This window comes from Myodes glareolus, chromosome 12, assembly GCF_982192425.1.
Source record: "Myodes glareolus chromosome 12, mMyoGla1.1, whole genome shotgun sequence".
Lineage (NCBI taxonomy): Eukaryota > Metazoa > Chordata > Mammalia > Rodentia > Cricetidae > Myodes > Myodes glareolus.
This window is the reverse complement of record NC_142037.1, coordinates 78,171,967-78,189,642: the sequence shown is the minus strand read 5'-3', so window position 1 is coordinate 78,189,642 and position 17,676 is coordinate 78,171,967. Positions and strand designations below refer to the sequence as shown.

Sequence of the window (17,676 nt, the reverse complement as noted above, 5' to 3'; positions counted from 1 at the left end):
ATCAGCATAGGACCAAGCTAGACCCTCTCAATGTAGCTGACAGTTGCATGCTTGGGACAGACTGCAGGGCCACTGGCAGTGGGACCAGAATTTGTCCTTGCTGCTTGTACTGGGTTTTTGGAACCTGTTCTCTTTGGATGGATACTTTGCTCAGCCTAGATATAGTAGGGAGGGCCTTGGTCCTTCCTGGGAGTCTTACCCTCTATGAAGAATGGATGGGCAGTGCGGTTGAGGGGAGGATGTGTGTGGAGGGAATAGGAGGAGGGGAGGGAGTGGGAACTGGGATTGGTATGTAAACTGAAAAAAGATAGTTTGTTTTCTTTTAAAAAATAAAATAAAGAATATACAATGGAGAAAAAACGAAAATAAAATAAAATCACTCAATTTATTTTTCTACAAATTATTTCTCACACAAAACAAAAATTTGTTAGGATTTTTGAAGTTGCATGTTTGAAAGTAAAATAAATTTTGGGGTATTGGCTAAATCACTAGGTAGATTGAATTTCATCTCATCTATTTGGCAAATGAGTGAGATTTTTGGAAATGTACAGACAGCTTGTTTCAAAGATAAATCAGGGAAATGACAGCACAGTTGATTATTCGTCTCTTCCTCTGAAAATGAGATGCCTGCAGTAGCTTAGCTCATGTGATAGAATCGATTTTATTAGCATATGGCTAATTAATATTAATTATAAAATGAGATTCTTATGACTGTGTTATCGGTAAGAACTCAACTACATCTTTGTACCCAATCAGTGACTGTAATTTCGTAAGTGTGGGCCAAAATGTACTTAATTCCAAAACTTATAAAGCTTGGGATCTAGAGCCATCCAGTTTATTAGACATGTTTATTGTGACTGAATGAATTGATTTTAGTCTTCAGCGACAGCGAGTCCTCGGTCTTGATTCTGAAAATCGATTATTAACTTTTAACAATGTTAAAGAAATTGAGCTTTTATTTACCAAGTAGTTTTGCTTCTCACTTTAAAGCTCCTATGTTTAGAGACCATCTCAAATCCTCAGAATACTGAGATTCCATTTGTATTCTTTCAGATGGTAAGATCTGATAAAAAAACAAAAACAAAAACAAAACAAAACTAACAGTAGGATTCTTCTCAAACTCAAAAAAAAAAAAAAAAAAAGAAGAAGAACGCTGATGTGTTGAAATCGTTCCTGTGTCTTCCCAAAGAGTTCTGACAATGGCTTCTTCAGGTACTTGCCCCGCCCCATCTCCACCCTGAAGTTTTGCTTTAGGTCTGTGGGAACACCAACTCCACTCTAAAGCATACTCTATTGACTCTCCTCCTCCACCTCTTCAATTGTTCAAGGAATTACCTACACTGTCCTTCTTATTGTTGCTCATTTGTTTGTTTGTTTTGAGGCAGGTCTTTCTCACTCAACAGGGGTGGCTCCAAACTTGCCTTCACCCTTCCTCAACTTCCTGGAATGGGGAAATTACAGAATTTTAGTGGGGGGGAAAAGTGTTTACCACTATATCTAGTTAGATTTTTAAAAATATATCAAGAATTTCAGGAGCCTCTTCCCTCACACTTTGCTTGTTTCTTTGTGTTTTCAACACAGTGTCTTTACTATCAAGAGCAGGGTGAATGCCACAGAGAGGAAAACAAAGTATTCAGTTACTAAATCAATTGAAGCTGCTTTAGTTAAAACAAAACAAAATGAAACTGAGTGTCTTCACTCTTGCAGTGTCTTCTGCTCTTGCAGGCAGAGATGTCTCAATAAGTAAAGCCACTTGTCAGTGATCCTGAAGATAGGAGAGGACCTCCGGAACCCGAAAAGAAAGAACAGACGCCAGTGAGCTGTCCTCTGACCTCCACACGAGTGCCGTGGTACACCCACACCGGTGTGCACACAGCGCAGAGAAATGTAAACAAACTGAGCTGAGTGAAACAAGACAGACCACAGAGGTTTCAAGGTCCACAGCCCAGGAGAAGCTCATCGCAGCTCCAACGCTGCCTGTGCAGGCGTTTTCATGACAGAATCTGAGCCTCATTCATTCCCCAAGCACTCTTAACTCCCGAAGGAAGAACTACTTTCATAAGTAATGAATGAGCCAGGCAAGGTAGAGCAAGGCCCTTTATTCCAGTACCTGAGAGATGAAGGGAGCGGGGTCAAGAGTTCAAGGTCAACCTCGTTGCTTAGGAAGTAAAAGGCCAGTCAACCTGGAATACATTTAGACAAGGTTCCAAGAATAAAAATAAAACAGAAAAAGCAGTGACGAAGGAGAAAGAGCCCAACTCACAAATGGCTTTTCAACTCACAAATGGCTTTTCTACTCAGAGGAAAGACAACAGAATCCTCTGACTGTCCACCTGGGCCAGGGACCACAAAAACAGATCTACCGCTCAGAATTGGCCACATTTTGTGCAGAGCAGTCTGAAGCTCTCTATGTGCCACTTTGACCTCCGCCTAGCTGTCTTCCTACACTGCTTCTCACCGGGAGTCCCATCACAGGCACTAAGGGAAAAGATATGGCATAGTGAACTAGCGAGGTGGCTCCGTGGGTAAACAGCTTGCATAGACACACGGGGACCTGAGTTCAGATCCTCGGCACCCACGCAGGTGATCGTGGTTTAACTTTTAATGTTTCCTGACGCCAGTGACGGCACCTGCCATAAATATTTCTGTGAAATGGAACTGTGTTTACACACTAAGCAATTATTTAACTGACATTAAAAAGGAAGGAAGGAAAAATGAGCGAGGAAGGCAAAGGGAGTAAAAAGGAGAAGCACGTGGAGTAGAATTACTGAAGCTTTCATTTACTCTTGTAGTCAGAAACCGAGATTACAGAGCGGAATTTCAGTGGGATACTTCACGACAACCGATAGTCACTAAACTGACGAACGCAAAAGTAAAAACCAGCACCCAAATACTCAGCTGATAGAATGAGCTCATTTCAAACATTAGAGGTCTTGGATCCGGCTTAATAAATTTGAATTAAATTTTATTGTGTTTTCTTGATAAAACTCTGAATAAGCCAATGCTGCATGAGATTATCAACCTATCATCCACCTCCCAATTCTTCACCAAGGACACAGTCCCTCCAAACAGAATGTTACAGGGGAGGTGGGCTGGCTCAGCGGGTAGAGACCTCTGACTGCCACATGTTCACCACGCCAACCGTGTGCTGCACAATACACTCACAAACACACATCATGAACACAACAAGCGCAAATTTCTAAAATATTATTAAAGTAATAATACTGAAAACAACTTTTACCTATGAACGACATGCCAGCTGCCTCGGGGTAAGTGCCTTCAACCACGTGCACATACATTTCCAAATAATTACCTCAAAATTCTTCTTCCCTGTAGAAATCAATGCAACCCACTTCGAGAGATCATTAATGTAGTGTCAGAGTGCTAAACGTGTTCCCTGAGAAAACTACGCATTTGTAAGTGATTTAATTTTACCTTCAAATGGAGACAATCTAAATTAAGAGGCTGGTTACTGAGAACCCAGAGAATGGCTGGGTAAAGCAGAAGTGTGTTGAGGTCAGCAGTCATCAACATGTACAAAGAGTCTCAGCAGGCTGCATCTACAGAGAAGGCTCCCAACATGGTCCACGAGAGAGCGAAGTATGCTAACCTTACAGTAGTTTCTTCTTTACCACAGATTAGATTAAAACTTAGTTGCGAAAAGATATAGAAGCTTTTTTCAACAATAGCTAGTGGAAACGAAGAGTAATCCAGTAAACTGCTCATTCAGCCAGGTCAAATTTGTCTTTAAAAAGGAAAACAGTGGTTAATATTTAATTAGTTTTAATTTGATTTCATTTAAATGTGAATTTTTTTCTAAATTCGAGAGATCACATTAAATATTTTGGTTCTAAGAACTTGAAAGTGAGCATTGGTAGAAAAATTTACAGTTGTATAGTCCTTTATAATTCGCAAACTCTTTTCATTTATAGGACATCGTTTAGAAATACAACATGAAAGGTAATGGCTGAAGTATGAGAGGTTTTAGCCAAGGATATGAAACAGTGGCTCTAATCTCATTTACAACTTTAAATACATAATTTTTTTTTAAATCATAGGATAAAATGAAGAAAGAGAAAGTGGCAAGGAGATGTGAAGAACTCGAGTACTTGCTTGGAAAAAATCCCATTGAGAACTCGCCGAGCTCCACCAGGAGGCAAGGGGGAAGTCGTCTTATCAGAAAGGGTAGGACCCGGAGGACGCCAACCTTCCATTTCCACATCAGAGAAAAATCACATCCCTATGAAATCTTTGATTTTTAGCATTTGAATAAAGTAGTTTATAATGACTTTAAATCAGTTGATTCCACCCCCCAATAAAAAAGAGCCAACATGTAGACTTCAAATTTTAGTGCTGCAATATCCTTATAAAAAAAAAATACTGACTCACAGCTGGCTTTCATTATTACTGAACTGTCATTATTCCAGCTTAATTTGAAGCTCACAAGTTATTTTCCTTATAGATCAGTCAGTCATAAACTAAAATAGGTGTCACATTCTGTTTATGCTCTCTTCACATCTTGAAAACATGAGGTCTCCCAGTTCATTTTTATGTGAGAATTCTAAGTCATCGTTTCTTTGTGCCTCTTGAGTAATACATGACAGACTACAGAATAATAAATCACATTTTACTACTTTTAGAATGGCAAATGCTACAAGGCTACATATAATTCTCTATTACTTCTGCCTTCCCTAAGTGATATTTACCAGCAGAGTCCTAACTCTGACATTTAATCTCCTTAAATTCTGATCAAGCTATTAACATCACTTACATTTAACTGGATAACACTCATTCTTCTTTATTTCAACACTGAGGCAAATGTAAGAATACAACCTTTATGTCTACCAAATTTGACAGCCCTAAGCCCAGAAGTTTCTATAGTATGATTTAAAGCATTTAAAATCAGACTGTCCCATGGCTGGGCATTTCAAATATCGACTCACGAATACTCATATCATTCCATTCTGTTCTTCTTTCCTATAAATGAGGCTTCTGGGTCAAACAAGGTGTAAACACTTCTCTGCCTTGATAATGTTTGGTCTTTAGTTTCGTAGAAATACTTCAGACGGTTTTAATGATTGTTATAATCAAACATGTGGCAACCCTTTTATTTTGTCAGCTCTCAAGCTTCTAAAGCAAATATTGGTCAACCACGATGTATATAACATCTTAGCTGCAAGAGATTCTACTGTCACAAAAATATTCATGCAACAGAAATTGTATGCAAGTTAAGCAGAACTTACTATAATATATGTCAATATTTATACTAAGTCAAATCAATCTATAAAGCTCCCATAGGCCTTTACCGAGAAAGAAGGACAGACTGGCTCCTTCCTTTGTTGTAGCTCTTGTATATCATGGAAATCAGAAAGCATAAATATTGCCAAACTAACTGTAATATTTGTGATGCCTTCTCTATTTTCAAATATCATAATGGTTACATTCAAATTTTTTGATAGTTTTTTCTAAGAGTCAGCATTACACTTTGCAACTCCTGTGTTTCTGACCCTCTACCTTACTCTAATTGCGTCTGTGATGCCTCACAGGGTTACAACAAGAGTTTGAAATGTGCCAGCATTTATCATATAATCTGCTGACACCAAATGTTGTTGGAAACAAAGCAGGACAGGTTTGAGATCTGGGGTAGCAGATTTCTGAAAAGTCCCATAACCAGAACATCTCTCTACCCTTCAAAGCTCCTGTGAATGTGTGCTGGGGAAGGGAGACTGCTCACTTGGACAGAGAGTAACAGGGATAAAATGCTCACTTTCTGGTTTTCATTGACTCAGAATATTTATTGTAATTTTGTTTTTTTTTTCAAGACTTTTATGGAGGCCTCAGTGTCCTAAAACTTACTATGTAGAACAGCCAAGTCTTGTACACACAGAGAACTATCTTCCTTTATCTCCTAAGTACTAGGATTAAAGGCATGGACCAAGATTCCTCATTTCAAGCCTATTTTTATAACCATGGTTTTCTTCTGCAGTGGTACATCATCCCTAAAGAGAAGGAAATCCAAGAAACTCAATCCATTCATTCTGTCTAGACTTGTAAAGTCCAGATCTTTGACCAAAACTCAAAATACTCCAAAAACAAAACATAAGCAAGTTGTCATCAACCAAGGTCAAGATCTGTAGACATGCCCCATCTCCACCCATAGGTACCATCATGTGACTGGCACCCATCAATGCTAAGCAAGATGGTGTCTTCTTCTGTTTATGAAGCAAGAACGAAAGAAGGAGGAAGACAGAGAGGGTAGGAGGAAGGGAGGAAAGAAAGAAGGAGGAGGAGGGAAGAAAGGAAGGAAGAATGGAGGGAAAAAAGAAGTAGAAGGAGGGAAGAAAGGAAGGAGGGAGGAAGAAAGAAGGAGGGGGAAGGAAAGGACAGAAGAAGAGAGAGGGAGAAAGGAGGGAGGGAAGGAAGAAGGAAGGAAGGAAGGAAGGAAAGAAGGAAGGAAGGAAGGAAGGAAGGAAGGAAGGAAGGAAGGAAGGAAGGAAGAAAGAAAGAAGTCCAGGCCAAGCCACTAGCTAAGTCACTAAGCGTGGACACCAATACCGTGGGGAAAAAATGCAGTCTTTGTGGGGAAAGGCTGTAGAAGACAAGTTCTTTTGCACTGAACTGAAGGAAATCTCTAAATACATTAAGTGAAAAGCATCAGAAATGTGGAGAGCGTGGCATGATTTGGGTTACTACATTAATATATTTGTGCACACAGAAATGACTGATCACCAATACCTCTAAGAAGGTCTCTGAAAAGGCCAATCTGTCCTCACCATTTGAATATTGCTATATTACCAGTTAATAAATAAATTTCAAAAAGTGGAACCATCTGGATGGCCTCATCATAATGTGCCAAGTGTTCAAGATTCGAAGATCTTTCCACCCCCATTGCATCTTCTTAGACAAGAGTGTACCCTGGCATCAAAGGACCCACATTCTCAGCACATTTTAAAACCGCTTCTTTTCACCCATTCTTTTCCTGGAACCCTGTCATTTCCTCCCTGAGAAGATGCCTGAGAATAATGTTCCCATAGCAATCGTCACTGCAGGCGCCTGAAGTAAGTACTTGGGAAGGCAAAGGTCATCTCTGGCTCAATGAAAGTTCTATATGCAAGAAAGAAAAAATAAAGAAGCATGCACAAGACCAGGAATTCACCCCGAATGTGAAAAGATGAGAAATGAGAGCTGAGGGTGTGGAGTCTATATCAAGGCACCCCAGCATCATAATCAGAAGTGATGTATCCTCACTTCAACTGCATCTCTGTCGTTAGTGATCTGATGCCTAAAATAAATACAATCTACACAGTTTGTGTAAAAATAGAAGAGGACAGAGAAAGTCTAAATGTGAAAGATACCAGGGACACCAGCTATTTTCTCCTTATTAACCTTTTTTCCCCTAGTGACATTTGCCCAAGCCCAGTTCTTCACTGAACCCTGGGTTAACTGCAAAAGTGAAGAGAGAGTGAAGTCCGCCACTGAAGAGGCTTCTCTGTGTGCTCAGCCCTGGCCAAAGTCCATGGAAAACAGAGAAGCTGTGCTGGAATTTAACATCTGCAAAGAGCAAGTCTGTCTCTCAGAGAACTTAGCCAATTTCCCCAAGAGTTTGGAGGCTCTTATTTCTTCCATAGAAAGGAATTACAAAATTCACATACCAATAAGTTTCATCCATTTAAACATCCAAAATAAACAATCACAATGCATTTATATCCAGCTATGTCAAAAACATAGTACAGAAGTGGGAAATCAGTCAGATTGCTCTCTGAACATTTCTTATGAGTACTTTAGATCTCTATGTATTTGACAGTGAGCATCCTGGGAGTTCTATGTGCAGCCAGAGCTGGGGTGCAGTAGCTGTCTCTTACCTGATAAACAACTGTACTCTGTGGAGTAACAAAGTAGCCCTCCTCTGGAAGCTAAAACCTCAGTGAAAACCAAAAATAAGTCAAAAAGTAAGTGAATAACTTCCACAAGAACAAAGGGAGGACTAGGCCCTCAAGAAATAATAATTTAAAAAACAACATAATCACACACAATAAAGCAGAAAAAGTGAATGTTTACCAACTTTAAGGGTCATATTGCAATATACTCCTGATGAAAAAGAAATTAATGTGGTTTCCTAGAAGGAAACTAAACTATTTAACCCTTTTATTATTTTCCCCTTTCAATTCCTGCCTGTCTCCAAAGAGTCAATCATCCTAGAAAATTTAGTGATTTGAGAAATCACCAAAAGGGTCTGAAAGCTGGCTCCAAGGGTCTTCCTGGGGAAGAGACGTTCACAGGGTAGTGGGTAGTATGACTTATCTCTTAGGTCAATACAAATTAGAAGACAATGGTTGAGAACTCACAATTGGAACAAATTTTAAAGAAACGAAATCTGTGTATAACAGTTCTAAAAAAGACCAGTAGATCTCCGACCACATGGATCTCTGCCTTGTTTTTGTTCTCCTTTGGATGAGCCAACTACACCATTGTTTTCCAGCAAGCAGGATAGCCATGGAGCTAATGTGTAACTAGAAGTCACTCTGAGGTTGGCTGCCTCACCCTTGCCCCGTGGTCACCACCATTGTATGTTTCGTTCCACAAGTTAATGATTGCTGTTGTAAGCAGAAAAGGATTTATTGACGGGTACAAAGAGATGAAGAACTAGAGTTTTAAGGCAAACTGAAACAGGAAGATCTTCAGGCAAGACCACAAACAACAGTAGACCATGAAGGTCATCCATGGAAATGACTGTGCAGGCCAACGAACACTTGGTGGCACAGAGACCGAACCCCACACCACTGGCCAGGGGTACTTGAAGGTACTGCCAGAACTTTCCTGAGGCCACTTCTACCTGATGAATGAGGCCATCACTACCATTGTTTCTTTGAGTATTCAGTGCCCAATGCAAACAATAAGACTGGTAGATATTAGATCATGGACCAACATCCTGAATGAAAATGGACGGGGAACCCAGCTCCTGGGGTTCCTACAGCGGCAAAGCCTCTTTGCCTACCATCAAGACTCTCAAGACGGAAACTGGCTACAGAGTGGGACAAACTCTAACAAAACACCTCGGTACCTATCAGAAAAATGACAAGGTACATGCCTAGACATGATGGCTCCAAAGCTTTTCTAATAGCAAATTATTAGGTGCTATTCCTGAGAGACTCTAGAGATTCCCTAGTACTGAGATAATTTTTGCTATATTCAGACCTTCTCTAGTAACTATGAGTTTCCAATTTCTTAGTATTGAGGACAGAATCATAATCAATAACATAAGATAGTATAAGAGTTTAAAACAATAGGTGGCTCGAAGAAAGAGCGCAATAAATGGTCTATTTTAATCTATATTCATTGTAACGTGAAGGCTATTTTTAGTAATCTCACAGTAATATCTGGGTTTAATCTTATTAAAGGACAACCTTAACTGTACAGAAAGGTCAGTCATTTGATACTTTTGTTATAGCAAGAGAAAAGAAAAAAAAAGATGGCATTTTATCATTTTCAAAAGATCGGTAGGATAGATCACTTCACTTGGTGTAAAAGTAATGGTTTTCAAACAATGATTTCTTTTTCTAGAAGCAAAGTTGAAAGTAAAAGACATAGATGAACTCTCTAAAAATTAAGGTAAGGACAATAATGTATACACAGTTTACCTAGATCTGGTTCCAATTTAATAATAGCAGCAACAATAATGCTACTTCAAAACGGCAGTTTCCCTGGATATTAGTGCACAGAGAAGAGATGGGTGTCACCCTCAGTCTTAACCGGAAATTACACTTTACATGATACCTTCCGGGACGATCCCTTTGAGAGGAGGAGCTCCTTGAGGGTCAGGAACTCATCAAAAAGATCATCTATTAAAATTAAAAGCGATAAGGGCTGGAGAGATGGCTCAGAGGTTAAGAGCATTGCCTACTCTCCCAAAGGTCCTGAGTTCAATTCCCAGCAACCACATGCTGCTTACTATGAGCTCAATGGAAGCCTAGGTCATTGTTGCCATTTGGTGCACTCATTACAAGTACAGGGAACACCTCATGTAACCCAGGCACTAAAAGCATTACAAGAGTAAGTCAGACACAATCCTTCTAGAAGTTTGTAAACAACAGATGTTGATATTTCTATTTTACAACAATAGATGCTGGTGTCTATCTACTACACCATCAATAGCAATGTTAAAATGCAATTTCTACTCCAACATGTTTTATATATCATATAATTAGGCAAGACAAGGAAGGAATTATGCCTCCTGTGTCTGTGTTGAAGAAAGGAAGTGATGAGCTCTCGCACTCACAGGACCACACCTTTTATTCAACCCAGCATGTGTTCCTGTCTCGTTTTTTCCAAACAGAACTGAGGAATGTTCTTTAGAGACAAGGACACTTAATACACCTATCATGATAGACACAAACACTAATAACAAACATTAGCAGATCACACATCCTGTAGAACTCAACACAGCCGTCATTTATTGAGAATAATCACCCCACCAAAAAATGCATGTTCTGCAACTTCATGAAGCATGCTTTGTATATGGGTATACACACAAGAAGTTACAAAATGGGCCAACTAGCCAGGCTGTGGGATCAGAAGGAATACATGGCCAAGGTTTCTGAAAGAATGCTGCCTTGTACCCACTAATCAACCATTCTACTTACAAAACTAAACAGCACCTCCAATTTGTAGGAAAGAAATACACACCCACATACACAGGCACATGCACACTCACACACACACACACACACACATACACACACACACATACAGATTGACCATTGTTGTCTCTTTATAGCAGTCTCTGGAAAATACCAACTTTTTCAAAAACACAAACATCTGTGTCTCAGTGCGCCATTGAGGCGCTTCAGCAAACACGACCCAGAAAGCACTGAGCAAGGCGCTGCCCAGGCAGAGCCTCCTGGAAGCAAACTGAACTTGCAAGCACCCTGCTTCTCCTCCAACACCAGAAATAAGGTCCTCTTGGGCCTTGCTTTAAAGACCTTCATTTTAAAATCAGATTTTGATCTTTCTGTCAGAAACAGCTAAATCTCTGTTGAGCTACAAAACCACGTTTTACAACTGAGATTAGTGTGTTCTGGCTTCTTGGGGGTTTCTGCAGCTGCTGCCTGTGCGAGGGAGCGTTTGCTCGCCACACAGGAAGGAAGGATTTCCGTGACGGGAAAGCTCTGTTGGTTGTCATCAGGGCATCCTTGTTTCTGTCCTGTAATCCTAGAGCTTGTCTCAAGCATCTTCATGTGCAAACTGCAACAGCACAAGAGCTTAGACTCACACTTTCAAATGTGATGGAAAACACAGAACTAAGTCAAAACTAAACCAAGGCAGATGATGCCCAGCGTGAACCAAGCCAAGTTATTTTCACCTCATTGTTGTCTGTCGCTGCTCAAGCACCATCCACATGATAAAGCTAACAAAAGGGATTCAGAACACAAACAGTCCTTTTCCATTTCCTTCTGCAAAAAGTAAAATAAAATATATCAGCCACATCATGGGTGTCATCTTAAATTATCAAAATATCTGTGTCTTTTTAATGCAACATGAGCATTTGAAGAAAGTAACCCAAAGTTGGGATGTGACCCTGAATTCAATCCTATACACACACACACACGCACACATGCAAACATGTACACACACAAGCACGCACACGCGTGTACACATGCACACAACACACACATGCACACATGCAATGCATACAGAATGCACATTTATGAGTACATGCATGCACACACCAGAGACACTGCAATGCCTATGAATTTTTAAAAGCACAGCATGCTGAGTTGAGTTTTGGAAGAAGAATATTTGCATATGGGGTAGAATTAGAACCATTTGGAACTAAATGTTTAGTGGAGATGATCAATTGCAGTAAATGTAATTATTTACCTAAAACTTCACTAGAAATATTATTAGACATATGAGAACAAAGATAACTTGAGGTCAACCATCTTCAACAGTAGGTTCACATAGCTTGCTATGGTCAGATTCAAGTTCAGTGACTGCACCAAAGATCAGCTGGCCAAGTCTTGAAAAACGCCAGAGCTGTACATTTGTTAGCAAGTTTAGAAAGATAATATATTGAAGAGAGACATTAATTTAACTTCCATATTTATTAAGTACAATTCTTGCACTTATGTATAGGAACATTTAGGGCCAGGCAAGATGGAATACACCTTTCGCTCCAGCAATAGGCGAATAAGGCAGGAACCTGCTCTACACAGAAGGTTCTTGGCCAGGTAGGGCTAAATATTGAGACACTGTCTCAAAAGAGGGTGGGGCATGGACTGGAGAGATGGAGAAGGAACTCAGCAGTTACTAGCACTGGCTCAGCTTCCAGAGGACCTTGGTTCAGTTCCCAGCACCCGCGAGGCAGATTGCAACCCACTGTAACTCTCTTTCCAGGCGGTCTGACATCATCTTCCGCCCTCCGTGCATGCACATGTGCAAAACACTCATCCACATAAAACAGAAATAAATAAATCTTCATTAGCCAAGGACTAAGTTTAAGTTAATTCATGTGCAAAAGAGAAAAAGTCACCTCAGCCACTCAGAAGCTGGTCAGAGCTGTCCTTCCTCCTGCTCCCTCCCTCCCAGGAGTCGACCACACCGCTGTCCTGCATCTCAGTGACGCAGATTCTAACCTGTAGGTCCTACTGCCAGGCTTCATCTGTATTTGTCCTCACTGCTCTGTGTGGACTTAGAGGGCATGAAAACTTCAAGTACCTCTCTTTCTTTTAAAGAGACAATTAAAAATATGTTTCCTGACATATATGCAAGGCAGTAAATAGACACAGGCCCAAACGGAACTCACAGAACTGCACACGGTTCCTGTGTGCATGTCAGCAGCACAATGTCATTCTCAGAGCCTCCACCATAATAAACCACGCCAGAAGCGGGGCCATTTGATGGCTTCATGCCTAGGCCCAGCTGACTCTGTCAGGTCAGGGTCCCTCTTAGCAACACCTCTGCCTCCAGTGCAATACCATTGCCACTTAAAATATTCTTTATATTTAACTCTCCCAATCTTCCTGCTATTCAAAAGCTACTGTCAGAGATGAGAGAAATACACCATCTTCTTTCTCAAAGCATTTTTAAAAGGCACATACCAACTTGCAGCAACGCTTCATTGGGAGACAGGTTATTCTTCAACACCAAATGAAAGCAACACGTTCCCTGTTCCATGCAGTCAACTCTGCTGGTTTACACTTTCTCAAATTTATTTCCACTGCCTTGAGAAAACATAGCTTATGGGTACCAAGTTACCAGAGGAGATATAAGAATGTCTTTATATTACACCGCTTAGTTTTAGTATTACTAAAATTGTCCAAAAGTCTCGCCCAGCAGGGAAAAAAGAATACTTCTTATAATACCTACCAGTGAGTAGCTAATTATTTATTGAATGACATTTATGCTAAAGCACCGTGCTCTGGGAAAAACAAAATTGCATAGGCGTGTCCTCTGATAAACTCAGGGCCAAGTATGGAAAAAAAAATAAGTGCCTCATTTTAAAGAAGACAAGAAATAGTAGAATAGAGCTTGATTAATTACCAAAATAAGAGGCCACTGACTGAAGGTTGGCAAGGGATGAAACAGGAATTAAGTAGCCTGGGACCACTGGGTTTGGAGAACTGGAGAGTAATTGGTGAGGGAACTTAGGTTCCATTTGTTTTGTAGGTGAGTGGAAGGAACAGACAAGCTCTGTGGAGATGGTGAGCGAAGGGCAGAGGCTCAAAGAGAAGCCAGTCTGGGGAAAAAGCTTTTATGAGACGGGAATTTCTAGAGGAGTCATGCTTGGAAATAAGTTAGAAACACGGCTGGGCTTCTTGGATGCTTAACTAAGACGTCTGTATTTATTCTGAGGGCACTGGAGAGCACAGCAAACTGGAGAAGCCGAGGGCTGAGGGTTTAAGACGGTGGTTGACAAAGCACGTACCCACAGAAAGGCCACTGACATTCTGAGGAACGTCTTAGGACAGACTCAGGAGCTCCTTCCCTGCTCTACTGAACTGGAGATATTCAAGTTAGAGACCAGTATCCCATGTTTCAGTCAGCATTCTGGACGATTCTTTCTCTCAAATTTGAACACTACTGACTAAACAAATTATAATTACCAAAGGGTATATGGGAAACACAGGGGTACCTGGAATCAAAGGCAAAACGTCAATCCAAACTACTGAGGTAGCACCCAGTCAGAAGGACTGTACTCAAACCAGCACATACAAATGCTAGTTAGGATGCAACAGAAAATACTACTATCAAATAATCCAGAAATTCTGACTCCGTAGCCAAAGAACACAAAACCAGCTTATTGAAATGTACCTACATTTTGTGTTTATAGGAGCACCTTTGACAAAGACAAAATATACCATCAATTAGGTTACCCGGCCGTGCATACATGGATGAAGAAAATTCTGTAGGTCTATAAACAATGGGATATTATTCATCCTTGCAGCAAACACGTCTGGAAGTGGGTGGAGGGAGGGGCTTATGGAAAGTGGAATGACAGGGCCAGAACGACAAATAACGTACTCTATTTCATAAATGGAAACTACAAAAGACATAAATGATCTCAAAGTCGACCATAATAGAACAGAATGGAATACTGATCGCTACTAGGAAGAGGGAGGGCAAGGGAGAGAAGAGCGACAGGGGGCATCAAAATATATAAAGATGGGAGGGATGCATCCTAGTGTTGTCTGTCACAGGACGGTGAGTGTAGTTCCTCCGCCTACTATCGTCAGTTACAGAGAGCCCCTCTCTCAGTGCAGAGAAACAATAAATACGCGAGCAGGTGGAAACGTTGGCTTTCTTCTGAGTTGATAACGTCACATTATGTATGTATACTGAATTGTCAAACTGTACCCATACATGTGAACAGTTATTATTCCAATTAAAAAATAAATAAATTCATAACCAAACAATGCCAACCATAAGATTTTCCTGCTTACAGTGGACTTCTGCAGCCCCGTGGTAGACGCAACATGGCCCATCTATTTCCAAGCTGAAGACTAAAGAGAAGAAAGAGCAAATCTTTGAGTATTTTCTGCACCAGGTGAGCAAGGCTGTTGGTGGCCAGAGACCAGGCAAGTGAAGCTAGTGACTCAGGAGACCTGCAGCCTAGAAAGGCCAAAGAAAGGTGAATATTTCAGGAAATGGCTGATGGCTACCTGGTATTTCTCAAGCTAGGCAAAGCCACTCACAAAGTACACAATCCTGGGGATCAACTGTGCAGAGCAGCAAGGCCCAGGAGCTGAGAGAAGGCCACCTTCCGCCCCCACACAGATGATCACCCCCTGCCCTGAGTAGTTGTTTATCTTATCTTTTGGGTGGTGTTTGGCATTTCCGTGGCCTTGACTATGTTTCAGGGGCGTGCAAGGGCTCTCATGACTATTAATTTTAATTGCACCAATGAGAGGTAGGGACCCTATGTTTTCTGTGAAAAAAAAAAAGTGAGGCACAAGCAGATTCAGAAAGAGCCGAGGAGTCACGACAGGAGCTGGGCTTTGCACAACCATGACACCAGCAAATGCTATGCCAGAGGTCACACTGATCAGACCAATGTTTAGTCTATCAGACTAAATTGGCTTTGCTGTTGTTAATACCCATAGGGGTGCTCCTGAGCAAAACGGATGGGTGGGTTACAGGAGTGAAGTGGTGAGGGAGATGAGAAATCCCCATGCCTTTCCCATTGGCTTGCACTGCAAACATCTTCACTCTCTGTAGCAGCTCACATCCTGACTGCTAACTATTCCGACTAGAAGCGCAGGTAATGGGCAGCCTGCTCCTGGAGGGAGGGAGATGAATCATCTGTTCTTCAGGATTCCAGTTCCCATTGCAAAGTGAACATCCCAGCACACTCTCAGAGGTCGGTGAAAGCAAAAGCACGCTCCCTGTCTGCACACTGGAAATGGAAAAGCCTACAACATAACCCAACTTTCTTTCTTCAGTTCCAATTTGGCCTTGGACATCTCTGTACAGAGTACCCAGCTACCCATTTGGGAAACATGCCCAATGTTTAAGCAACAGAGGACAGGACACACGGACACGCACAAAGGGAAACCAAGGGGAGTGGGGAAGAATTCTAAAAGTGAAATGTTCTGTTTTTGAAAATGGCATTGCAAATTTCAGTACCAAAACAAAGCAATGTTTTGGTATAAGGAATGTTAGAAGTGTCCCAGGATTCATTCCATAAATTATGTTTTTTAAACCCTGATTGGGTTTTAAAAACTCATAGGGTTACCACTGACAGTGAGCATAGTACACATGACCTCACTTCCTGGTGGGCAGCAACGTGAGACAGGCCAATACAGTGGCAGATTTACCACCCTTTCTATATGTTTGAGATTTATTTCTGATTTTCAAATCTAAAACACTAGTGAACAGATCCTAGGATGTGGGACTTGTACGAAGTCCATATATATATAAAAAAAAGACTCTTTCAGGGAGGTAAGGGTTGGGAGTGTGCTTTCAAAACTCAGGATGCTTCACATCTGTTGCTCAGCTGGAAAGACTGTTAAAAGGCCATTAGAGCCTTAAGGTAACAGACCTCGAAAGCTACGGCAGGCACGGAGCAATTTGCTGTTTGTGTGAGGAGGATCGGCCTTAGCCACTTCTCCTCGTGGACTGAAAACAGCTTCTGTCATGAGCCATGAAAATCAATTCCACAGTAACCAGGCTGAAACGCGGCTGAAGGTGGTACACCTAGCGGCAGGCAGGCGCTGCGCAGGAGAGCCTCCCTCTGGCCATCCGCGGCACCTTGCAGACGTCCCAAACCATGCTCTCTGGCAGAGCTGGAAGCTGTTGGCAGTTTGGGACTTACAGCAACATTCCAGCTTATCTCTTTGGACACTGGTTCTCTCTAATGCTTAATTAGGTTAAAATCCGAATTGTCACCCTGAATGAAGATAGCTTTCGGAAACGTCGGGCTGCACAAAGCCCGCTCTTGCCTAAGTGGTCCCCTGTCTGCTTTGCCAGATTACAGCAATTGTGAAACAGGCTCATTTTCTGCCTCCACCTCCGAAATCAAACAGCTTCAGGTACATCTACAACACATAGAACATCTTAAAACTTTGTTTCAAACGTAAGGTCACACGTTTGAAAATATAAGTATTTCAGGGGGTTAACAATAGTTTTTTTTCAGGACATTTATGAACAAATGGTTAGAAAGGTTAAAATTCATTTGAAAACGAGTTACTGCCTTTCCAGTGGTAGGAAATTGCATTCCAGCTACAGAATACACTCTAGGTTACCACACCGGATTGTGATCATTCTAAGCAATGAAACTGCAGATAGACAACTTTGGTTCGCTGAAAATCTTCTATACAATCAGAAGAGACTCTGGGAGAAGAAGAAATTACCACTTAGATCATAGTTGCTCTGAGTGTGTGTGACTTCCTATGACATTTATTACTTTTACAGTCATAACCCCGACTGTGAAACTGATTCAAATTCATGTGTCAAATAATTTTTGGTTAAGAACAAAATAAAAAAATGCACAATATCCTCAGATTCACTTAAGGTGTTTTTAACTCCAGCTTGAATGTGTGTACACGTTACCCATCTCTGACAATGCAGTGAAAGGTATTTGTATGCCATTTAACTCTCCCGTTGAAGTACATAAAGAATATTTGTAAATGATGCTGGAATATCTCTAGGTTATGGTTTTGCTGACAGAGAGGGAAGCAG

At 41.1% G+C, this 17,676-nt stretch overlaps 1 protein-coding gene across 2 annotated transcripts in view; it reads right to left on the bottom strand.

Moving 5' to 3' along the window:
- The window catches only part of Gpc6 (glypican 6), a 1,010,052-nt gene that overhangs the window by 980,282 nt on the left and 12,094 nt on the right, over nt 1–17,676 (bottom strand). The window lies entirely within an intron of this gene.